We start from the raw sequence: 12,059 nt of genomic DNA, 5'->3' as shown, positions 1-12,059 counted from the left end.
TCTACACTTGTTTCTAAGCTGCTTATTATTAACCTATATTAATTTAAATAGGCGTCATCGTTACCTATATAAATAACCAATTTTCATTTGATGGATGTTTAAGAGGTATTTTGAAATACTGTTTTATTGCTTGGAAAACCTGTTAAATACCTCATGAATGACAATTACTAGACCAAATCTATTACTTTGGCTCGAGAGCCAAAGTAATAGTCTAGACAATTACTAGACCTTTGGCTCTCGAGCCAAAGGTCTAGGAATTGTCATCTGCATTTTGTTTACTGTATGGTAGTGTCATGCATGCCTGCCTGCCTTTCTCTCTCTCTCTCTCAAAAAAAAATAAAAAATAAAGGGGGATATTCAGTTGTGTATTAAAAAATTAATCCATACCGCTGACAGATTCCTTGGCATTTCAGAAATTAAAATAAAACCATAGTGTTAGAGGTAGAGGTGTAACATGTTTGTGTAATATATAATATTATAAATTTTTTCAATGCTAGTTTTTGTTCTCTCCACACTGCACTGTAACAGGACAAATTGTTTTATTAATTTTCATAGAATGATGGTGTTTAATAGAATCGTGTGATGTGCAGGCCTTTGCAATTCAGTATCTGGATAAAATATTTAAAATTTTAGCCATGCACTTTTCTACATTGTTGGTTTGTCCAGTTTTATAAATGAAACTGTGTTATTACATATGCAGCAGTGAGAGGTATAATAAGTAAACATATGAATTCATATTCTGATATTCATGTGTGTAATATGTTGAGTTGCAAAATAAAAGTAACTGATTGCTTGATTTTCACATGATTCAAATAAATTCTACAAAATAAGTTATATAAAAATGTAACAATGAACAGAAAAATTCTTTCTTGATGTATTTTCATCTAGAATGGACACATTGCACATGCAGTCTTGTTACTGTCAGTTTTGACTTTAAGAATGTGTTAATAACTCCAAAAAAAAAAGTATTTTATTGTAATTTAAAAGTACTTATTTTTTAATTTTGTGGAGTACATTTTTTATCACTATCATTTGTAATGTCAAAGCGAAGTTCGTCAGTTTTTTAGCATGTGTTGCTACATGTTACATTTCTCATGTTTACTGAAAAAAAAAGAAAATATTAGAAAATTTTCTAATATTTATTGATAAACCAATTGCAGCAAATATAGATTAATACAGTTTATATTTAAATAACTTTCATGGCTTATACATGTAAACAACAGAATCTGGGATTTTATTTGAAACTCCAATGTTGTTACATGTGTATGCTGTGAAAGTTATTTTAAATGTGTCTAGTCACATCTTCGATTAAAACTGAAGATTAATACAGTGTTTTTCAAACTGCAGGTTTTGACTTGTTAGTGGGCTGTGAAATCAGTTTAATGGGTCGCAACCTGTTCTTTTTAATGAAATAAATAGAAAATATCAGTGTATCTCGCAGATTTCATAGTTTTGATATATTGAGGCCAGGCAGTGTCACATTCTGCTTTGCTTCAAGCGAGAACTTGCTTGAAGGAATATTATGTCCCTGTAATGATTGTGTTATTTGCCTTATTTGTGATATCTTTATTCTAATTAGCAGTGCATGCTTTTCTCTCATAATCTTTCAAACTTATTCTACTGCGTACTATGTTTATCCATCTTCTGTATTTACTAGTCATATGCCGATTTGTCGGAATATTGGCGGGTCTTGGACTGCAATCTTCCTGGTACTCAAAAGCTCAGGCAAGAAGTTTCAGCATACAGGCTTGAAGATCATTCTGCAGCTTTTCGTTTCGATTGACTTCCCGCAGCAAATAGACATTCGACCGGCTCTGGATTTCTGCTGTGGGTTCACCGTAACTTCTGGTTCTCCTCTGCTTCCGACTGTCCTCTGCTGTGATTCCAACAGCCTCTCCTCCTTAGTAACTGGGGCCTTGCATCTCCTCTGTAACAGAGGCCTTGCGTCTCCTCTGGTTCTGATCTCCTCTGTTAGGACCAGTTACAGAGGTCCCAGACACAAGGGACCTCTGTAACTGGTCCCTTGTGTCTCCTCTCGATGTTCGGCTCAGTCCCCTTTTATTTTGTGATCTTGGGACCTTGCACTAAAGGTTGTAAACCCCAAAGAATTGGCATTTCTCCTTGATCTTTTTGTTAAGGCTAACCAGTTCTTTCTTCTCCTCTGTCACTCTTTTTCCTTGTTTTGTTGGGCAGCAGAAACTTCTCTGAACCTAGCAGATCTCTTTGATAACTCCAAAGATGTTTATGCTCAGAGCCTGCAAACAATTTTTACACACATTTAGTCGTAAACAACTTTCTTGTGCTCTTATACGTAGCTATTATACAAAGTTACGATGGCAAAGCATTGCCTTTATTTATGACATTCTAGAAACTTTAGTAAAAACAGTAAATACAATTAATTCACATAGGGTTACTTACATTAAAATTAAACATAAAATATATAGAGACAAACAAGGTTATTTTTGTTACAGTTCTCATGAGACTTGACCTCTGTAAAATCAATGTAAAGCGCTTTGGTATTTTTAAGCTACATCGAATTTTACATCCTTTCCATATCGAGGTAGGCACACTAGTTTTAATGTAACATTAATGATACAGAAAATTTAAAATGCAATTCTGATTTAAAGTCTTATATACACACATAAACTGAAACAATTTAGTATCAGATATTAAGCTGATAAGAACAGATACTAAACCTTTTATATATATATCATCATCATGCATATCAAGGATTTAGGCCTAGCATGGCCTGTTCAGGCCTTAGAAGTCATTGTTGAATCGTTTAAGAGGACGTCCTGGTTTTTTTTTTCCTAATGGCTTGTATTTTAAGGCTTGTTTTGGTAATCTTTCTGTTTTCATTCTTTGAATGTGTTCCATCCATTTATGTTTATATTTTTTAATTTTTTCTATTATGGGTTCTTGGTTTAATTCTTTCATAATTTCTTCATTTCTTTTATGATCAAATAGGGTACTTTGCAGTTTTTCTCATAAACTTCATTTCTGCTGTTGTTAATCTTTGTCTTTTTGTTTTATTGTCCAGATTTTGCTTTCATACATTAAGACTGGTAGGGCTAATGTATTGTATACTTTTAGTCTGGTTTGTTTTTGAACTAGGTTTGGTTTAAATATAGAGTTAATTACACATGTTATTTTTAAATATTTTGCGATTTTTACGTTTATATCTTTTTCATTTTCATATGTGATCATACATCCTAGGCAGTTAAATGAATTCACCTGTTCTAAGATCTTGTTATCTATTACTATTTTAGTTCTTGCTGGATCTTGTGTCCTTTAAAGGCCATAGTTTTGGATTTTTCTGTTGATATTATCATACCATAATCTTTGGATATCTCATTTAGATCTAAAATAGCTTTCTGTAGTTTATCTTCAGAATTTATAATTATTATTTGGTCGTCGGCAAAGAGGAGAGTGTTTAAGTTTACTGTAGGAGAAAGTTTAATTCCTTGATGTAAATTTTTATTCCATTTAAAGTAGATATTAAAAAGAGTTGCTGAGAGGGGACATCCCTGTCGGACCCCTTATATATATATATATATATATATATATTGGCCTTTTTTAATTTGATATTAAGTTCATAAGGACAACTGTCCTTATGAACTTAATATCTGATATAGACCCCCACTGAGGCCCACAATAAACTTTTTGAAGGCAGTGAAGTGCATGGAGCCTTCATCTTTGCCACAGTTGTTGTACTGCTTCTATAACTTCTCAGAATATTGTGGGTCATGATCAGAAAAGTTTGATAAACACTGAATTAATACATTACAACTTAGTAGTGAAGTTGTTTTTTGGTATTATATTATGTTCTTAAATTGACTATGTATTGTCTTTATTGTTAAAGATTCTTAGGTTACTGTTAAGATTTGATTTGCTAATAGTATTCAAAAGCTTGATTTCTAAACTTGAATCAGCTGTATTAGGAAACTAAATTACTAAATATTAGATTAATTTGGAATGTGTTATTTCAATATATTAAAGAAATCTTAAAAAGCTGTCAGTTTCAGAATCTGAGTATGTAGCTCATCTTAGCAAAGATTATACAGTCAGTCTCACTATAGTGAAAGGCCTGCATAGTGAGTTTCCTTTAGAATAGCATTGATGATGTGGGGTTTTAGCAGGGACTTCCCTTCCCCTTTGGCAGCTGATGTATAATGACTGAATTCACTATAATTGCATTTACTATTGCAAGAATTAACTATAATTAATATGCTGTGGAGTTAGCTGTGTATTTCTCAACTTTGTGCCATGCTTTTATTTATTAATATTTTGTAAGAACAGTTGTTTTTAATTACAATGTTACCCCCCCTCTCACCAAAGTGCAATTTGTTTTTTCTTATCTTCTGTTTTGTTTCAGAGTGAGTTTAATCATTTGTTTTGAAATGAACAGTAGTGGCAATGGAAAAACTGTGCTTAGGAAGTGTATAGGATTATGGGTAATATGTGCCTCACATTAACAGTTCAGGTGATAAGTTTTGACAATGAATGTTTTAAACATACTTCAAAACCTGGCAGTGAAGTGAGTTTCAGCATAACAAATGCCATTTAAAGAGAAATTGTTTTACAACTAAAGAACGTTCAGTAATAAGGAAATTTATTAGTCACTAAAATATGAAAAACTAGTTTCATAAACCTTAAAAAAAAAATAAAACTGGCAGCTTCATCAGGACTTAAACATCAAAAATATATAAATAGATAATAAAGTTGACTAAACACTGAAAAACTGTTACAAGAAAAATAAATTTATTTATTTATTATTTGTATGGATTCCCCCATTCCTTAGGGACTGGTTGAGCTCTACTAGTGAGGGATTAAGTATATATTTTATGGCTGTAGATCCATGTGTGTGTGTGTGTGTGTTCATGGGCTGGTTTGCCTGTTCTGAGGGATGAAAAACCCGAGTTTCCAGGTGGAAAAAACCCTCTACCTTCATATGAGACCGGCTAATTCACCTTTAGTCAAAACACACCAGATAAGGGATCCTCCCATCATTGGATGGGAATTGAAGCCAGGTCTTTCTGACCAAAGGGTCAGAAAGATCAGCTTTGTGTATGCTGACTCAACTACAGAGGCTCTAAAAAAATAAATTCATGCTAAGAAATATACCAGATTATCCATGTTTCAACTATACCTTATGTAGAAGAAAATTTTTATTCCAGACTTCTGAAAGAATCGGTTATGGTCAGTTATAGGTGTGCAAAACTAGTAGGGGTATGGTTCATATTTTAATGATTGATAAATTCCCTTGTTACCAAACACCATTTAAATTTAATATTAGAACAAGTTAGAAGGTAAATTATGACTTTACCCCTTAAAGCACAATTAGTTAATCATAACTTGGACTTAGTAAATGAAAATGCAGGTATATACAATGCTGTTATTCTTTCATATTTCTATTTATGGATTGGATAGCCAGCTTTTATATTAAGAGATTTTCAGAAGCCAAAGATTTGTGTAAAATTTGTGCCCATTTATGAAATACTTAACTTTTGAATATGAAATAGAATTATAGCCTTAATGTGGCTTTGCAGTGTCATTCTCCTAGCATTTTTTTGTAACACTTGTGAAGAACTGAGTATAGAGAATTTGATTTTCGTTTGTGCTTATATTATGAGTTCAGTTTTCCTATAGTAAAAAATAAACTGTGAAAGACCAGAAATTATATTATTTTCACTGCTTCATATGACAAGATCTGAGGTGAGATTAATGCAGAGAATAGTTTGATGTAGTGAGTGTCCTTTAGAACATCATGTATATACACATGTTCAGGCTTATTTGGTAGTATATTATAGCCAGTTGCTATATTCTTTCTTTAATAACTTATTGTGCATGGCATATCTCATAAAAACTCTGATAATTTTGCCTGGCCTCCTGTTTTAAAGTGGTGAGTTATTGTTGGCGATCAATAAAAACATCATTATACTGCAATCTGGTTTGCCTTTTGTGCGTGTGTGTCTACACATGCATGCACACACAGAAAATACAATAAAAAATCTGTTTGTTTTGCAACAATAAATTTTTTTGTAGTAGCAATTTCTTTTCTTTGAAATGTTAGCAATCAACTTGTACAAAACCGTCAGTATGTTTTTTGTTAGCATGCAAACAAAGAAATACACTTAACTCAGTTTGTTTTTATATGGTGTTCTGAATTAATACTGTAAAATAAGTTGTAATGTGAATAATAGTCATTTCTTAAGCCTTGTTACATGTTAAAGTAAAGTGGCAATGACATTTAAAAATTAGGTAAAGATTCTTAATTCTAGCAGTGCACACTGTTGAGAAATAAACTGGATTATGTTTGTTAAATTCCTTAGTAAAACTATTATATATATATTTATATATATATATTAGTGCATTGTCAAATTTGCAAACATATTTTGGTCTGTTTTTTTGTGTATAAAGGACTCCTTTTATTTTCTACTTGAAACATTTCTTCTATATATGTTTTGATTGTGGATGTATCTTCAGTTCTTTCTATATGCTAAATGGAATGTTAACTTTGATTTTAATTTCACTTAATGAATTCATTTGTATTAATTATATTACACATACCAGCCACTGAATTAGGAACTTTGCAGAAATCATTGGTTTCTGTATTAGCATGCAACTACCAATACCGATTCACTTCGTTACCCTGCACATAGTTCGGCGAGATATTGGGGGGGGGGGGGAAGGACAGCCATCATTAAATGCTTTGATCAATTGTTGCACATAGGAAATTCTGTTTGTTTGTACAAGCCTTCTCAGACAATGACTATCTCGTTCCTGATATACTGTGCTAGGACCACAATTACACTCTTAAACAAGCAATGTGGGTTATTATTTTTCCATTGAATAAACCCAGGATATATTCACCTTTAGAGAAACCAGTTAGCTCTGCTGCTTTTTTTAAAGGGCATACAATAAGCCCTTTATCGAACTCCGAAAGATCTTGTTTTTCCCCATTGTGATCAACACTATTGATGATTACTGACAACAGCATTCATTCTTAAATAGTTGCCTAGAATACATGATGATGCATGTGCCCAAGTTTTTTTTTGCATATATGCTACATAAGTGATGTTTATGTACATCTATATAAAGGTTTCTTATTAATTGGCTGGTATGTGTATTTTCCTGTATAAAATCAGAATGGTACAAAGCATATTTTTCAAAGCAGAGGCATAATGGAAAATTTAACTTGAGCATTTCTTGAACTAAGTGGTAAACATTGCATTCATGTCTCATACATTCAGTAGGTCTTTTTGGGAATAGAGGGAAAGAACAATTTGAAGGTAGTGGTATTAATGTCATTTGTATATAAATATTTGGCAGTCAAAAATTAGCAGCTTGTTGGAATTTATTTAATTCACTAATGCTACTGGCACACATTATTATTATTCTTTTGTATGTTTACAGAGAGAACAATTGCTTCTTGAAAGTGTTAGAAGTGCCTTTGGTGATATTTTGGTATCTCCAAAATATTGCTGAAATGCCTTGATGATATTGCCAGAATGCATTGATTGTGTATGAAGCCCCTTCTTTCTGTCCCCCTCCCCCAACTGATATGGATATAATGAGTTTAGAGAATTACTGGGATGAACAAAGGATTTGAGCATGTTATTTGTATTTTATTCAAAACGGCTTGCATTGAGCATAGATCCTAGATAATGGGATTGTCCACGTTTCTGTTTGTCACAGCATCAAAGTTGATATTTTCTAGGTTAGCTGCTGAATACATAGCATTATTGACTGTTGTTAATGTAGCTTGAATGTTGTCCATTTCTGAATAATTAGTCTTTCTTGAAGTGCTACTGAGCATGTGAAACTGCCAAACTAATTCTAGTTTAATCCATAATGGCACTGAACAATCAAAGCTTTCCCTATTAGAAGGAATTTATTGTGACAATTTACACAGAATAAACTATATACAGTCATACAAATAACTAGTTACTGCATGTTTATTTGTTGTTTCGTTAATACTATATCAACAGCATCTAGAATAGAATTAAGTAGCACTGTTTACAGTGTATCTGGAATATGGATATCTGTTTTGTTTGTTTCTAGAGTTGCTCACCAGAGGTGCAATGATCATGAATATTTTGTGCATTATAAATAGTGTTTTTTTTTATCTCTGTATAAGACTGATAATTGCATTTTTAATATGATGTTTTAAAATATTTTTGCTTACAGTAGATTGTCCTTAACTTTAATTTGAAATATAGTTAGGAAATGTACATAAAGTATGACATTGTGATATGTTACTGGATATTTTATGGTTGAGATTAATTTCCTGAGGGAGCAACTAACATTTCTTTACACTCAAGGGCAACTTGAGTGTAAAGAAATGTTAGAGCAAAGTACATCATTGACATGGTAAAAATGCATTTTGGTCTTCATGCAAGCAGTAGTTTAAAACTGTCTAAATTTAACAATAAAAATAAAATAATAAACATTACAGTTTTCCTCCAAGACTTATTATGTAACATTTGTAATTATGTAATTTGTTTAGTTTACTTCTTTGAAATTAAATATAATATTTGATATCTGATGTTTTCAGTTGAGTACCACTTAAGATATTTAGCTATGGTTGATATTGACAAGCAGGAATATGATAAGCATCTAATCTAATCCTGTGGTCTCTTGCTTCTGTAAGATTCTTGCCCATCCAATCTTTGATGTTGTCTTTCCATTGCAGTCAGGGTCTTCCACCATCCCCTGCAATACTATTCTGGGAAGCTCTCCAGAAGAACCCCCCCCCCCATCAAATGGCCTGCAAATGCTATTTTTTTTCTTCTTTGGATACTAGCCACATAGTCTCTTTTCATTTTGAATCTTTTAAGACCCTCTTCATTGCTCACTCTTTCAGTCCAGCTGGTACGATCCATTTTTTTAAGCACTGTATTTCAAATACATTCATTTGGTCAGTCATCTCCTTATTGATAATCCAGCACTCGCATCCATAAGGCCCCATGCTCCAGATCATTGTCTTGAGGATTTTTACTTTCAACTGTTTGATCAGATTTCTATTTCCTGATATGTGGTATATTTGGAAAAATGCTGTTTTGGCTTTTTTAATTCTGTTCTTAATTTCATAATTAGATCTATTGTCTTCTGTTATCCAACTCCCAAGGTATTCAAAACTTTTTACATTTTCTATTCTTTGTTTGTTCAAAGTGATTTCCATCTAATCATTTCTTTTCCTTGAAATCTTCATCACTTTTGTCTTCTGAATGTTTATTTTCATTTTATATCTCTCATTTCCAATCCTGTTCAGTCTGTTCAAAATTCTTTGCAAGCTTTCCTCTGTTTTGCTCATAAGTACAATGTCATCTGCATATCTTATATTATTTATCAGGTGTCCGTTTATCTGTATTCCATCCTTCAGATCTTCCAAGGCCTCCGTCATCATCCATTCACTATGGACATTAAAAAGGAGTGGGGACATCCCACACCCTTTCTGATGGGGATCCATTCAGTATCCTCTCCTTCAAATCTGACCCTGGCTTCTTGAGTTTTGTATATTCTGAACAAAATTCTCATAATATTTTTATCTATTCTTATCTTATGCAAAATATCAAATAAAATAGAGTGATTAACACTAGTGAAATATATGATAAACATAAGTCACCAAAAAGATTAATAGGATTAATGTAGAAGAAAATTTTCAATATATGGCAAGATGAGAGATAATGAGAAGGGATTTATCCCTAGAAGTCATGAATCTAAAGTATTAGCATAAGGACACTAGGTTTTTTACTTGGAGAGTGGAGTGAATCTTGGATCTAAAGACTCATTGCAGGAAACTTGCACTAACTATTATTTCCATGATATTTATTATACTTCTCCTTGAACCGATAGAGCACTCGCTACAACTTCTGCTTAAGATATCTATGTAATAATAATAATAATTTGATTTTTTTTTCTTTTAAAGCATTGCATAATCTTATTGCAAATTTGTGTTAACTACCTATAGTTTTCATTAATTTTTCATTTTACTGTGTCACTTTAAGGTTCATTTGTTATTTGAATGCATTGAGAAAGAATTATCCATGGCACTGATCTGCAAGACTACAATATTAGCATAAGTTAAATACTCATTATCATTTCTGCCAATACTTATCAGCTTGTCATGAGTGAACATAAGACATAGAGAAAATCTGGAATATATAGATTAAAGTGAACTAGGACAGCATCAGGGTAAAATGTGGATCAGTAATTTATTGATGAAGTTGGATTATCAAATAGAAAGCATGACCTCCATAAGAAAATGAACATGAGTATAGAATTCATTTAGAGCATAGGTTCCCAAAGTGGGCGGGACTTCTCCCCCCCCCCCCCCCCCCAGTGGGCGCTGAAGCCTTCTAGGGGTGCTCTAGTGGGATCAGAGGCATTTGGGGGACAGTCTAGGGGTCGGTGGCTCTTTATAGAAGAAATTAATAATATAGATTTAAAAATTAATAATTTGCGTGATTTTGCGATTAGATAATCATTTAAAATTTAAATATTGTCTTTTAATTCATCTTATGCCCGTCTTACACGATCAATTTTTTTATAAATTTTCTATTTCAATTATTTAATCATTTGAAAATTTACCATGTCAGATAGAAACAGATGTCAATTTTCTATGTCAATGAGAAAATAGAGCATGTATATATATATGTGTATAATAGGTTATGTTTACAGTAGCAAATATATTCGTTATATTTCATTTCAAATTATATATAAAATATATAAAACCGCTTTTCTAATTGATTTGTACAAAAATAAACCCAATTTTATATAATTTATATAATGGGGGGGGGGGGGCGGTGGCCCAAAAAAGTTTGTGAACCTATGATTTAGAGTGACAGGTTAAGGAGCTTTAAAATCCATTGTGACATTAAACTTGTTAAGTTTCAATGAGAAAAAAAAAAAAAAGATTCTGTATTCTAAATATTACATTGGAATACATGAAAATCCTTCTAAAATTGGAAATATTTTAATATGTTCCTCTGCATTATTCAAAAAAAGGTGATAATTTATGTGAACATTGTGTGATAACTAGCTAAATATTTGTATACCTCTGTTTTTGCATCTATGAAAATTTTATATTCACAAAGCACAATCTCATAGCATAGCATAGCATATCAGAATCAGAAATGTAGTTTTTAGAACTCGAGCAATAATTTTTCAATTTCCCCCCATTAACTTTTGCAATTTTTACTTCAAAATTAAAAAAAAAGAAGAAAGAAAGTATGTATTTTATGAAATAAACATTTCCTACTAACGTAGTTTATTTAATATAGTTACAATTACAAAATCACAGTATGTCGAAGATTTAAAAAAAATTGTGTATTGATTCAATGCTGCCCTTGTAGTGTGCTTGCTTTGTTGATATGTAGAGCCATTCCTGATCATAATTACTGAAAAAGGATAATAAATGTCCATGGTTATTTTAAAACCCAAATAGGCAAACAGTATACTTTTTGTTTTTAACTTAGTTTTGAAAGTTTATAACAATTTGCTTTAGTATTGAACTACATAAAAGATAAACGCTGCTTGGAACTTAGTTGCTTTTTGTTAGTGAATTTTGATTATACAAGATATGGGCTTCTGGATGGATAGAATCCCTGTCTTAAAGCAGTCCAATGCTAAAACTCAAAAACTAAACATTGTGTGCCAATTTGGTAGTAAAATAACAATGGTAATTTATTATCCTTTCTTTTAGATGATTTTCAGTTCCAAGTTAAGCCTTTTTATTATCATAATTTATTTTTATTGGATGTGTGTGTGTGTGTACACACACATTACATCCAGGTTTTCATCCATCTAATAAGTAGTGATTTAGAATATAATTTTCTTGAGTACTGTTACTATAAAAATGCTTTTAACTTAATATACTGTCAAAACCAAAACATGTATAAGTTAATCTATTTTCATTTTACTATTTTTTAGCTCTTAAACGTGTGTGTGTGTGGGGGGGGGTGTATTGGTCAGAGTGGTTAGTATGAATAGTGATTGATTAGTGATTAGCTTTTGCGAATGTTTATGTTTTGTATTAAAACCTGTATTGGATATCA

General features: G+C 31.9%; 1 pseudogene; it reads right to left on the bottom strand.

Moving 5' to 3' along the window:
* Nucleotides 1-2,642: 2,642 nt before the first annotated feature.
* Nucleotides 2,643-2,696, bottom strand: LOC150098589 (U2 spliceosomal RNA; annotated as a pseudogene).
* Between the last annotated feature and the right edge of the window lie 9,363 nt (nt 2,697-12,059).

The sequence above is a fragment of the Typopeltis vanoorti genome, chromosome 15 (assembly GCF_054136105.1).
Source record: "Typopeltis vanoorti isolate ZY-2024b chromosome 15, IOZ_Tvanoo_1.0, whole genome shotgun sequence".
NCBI classification, from domain to species: Eukaryota; Metazoa; Arthropoda; class Arachnida; order Uropygi; family Thelyphonidae; genus Typopeltis; species Typopeltis vanoorti.
This window is presented reverse-complemented; position numbering and strand designations above follow the sequence as displayed.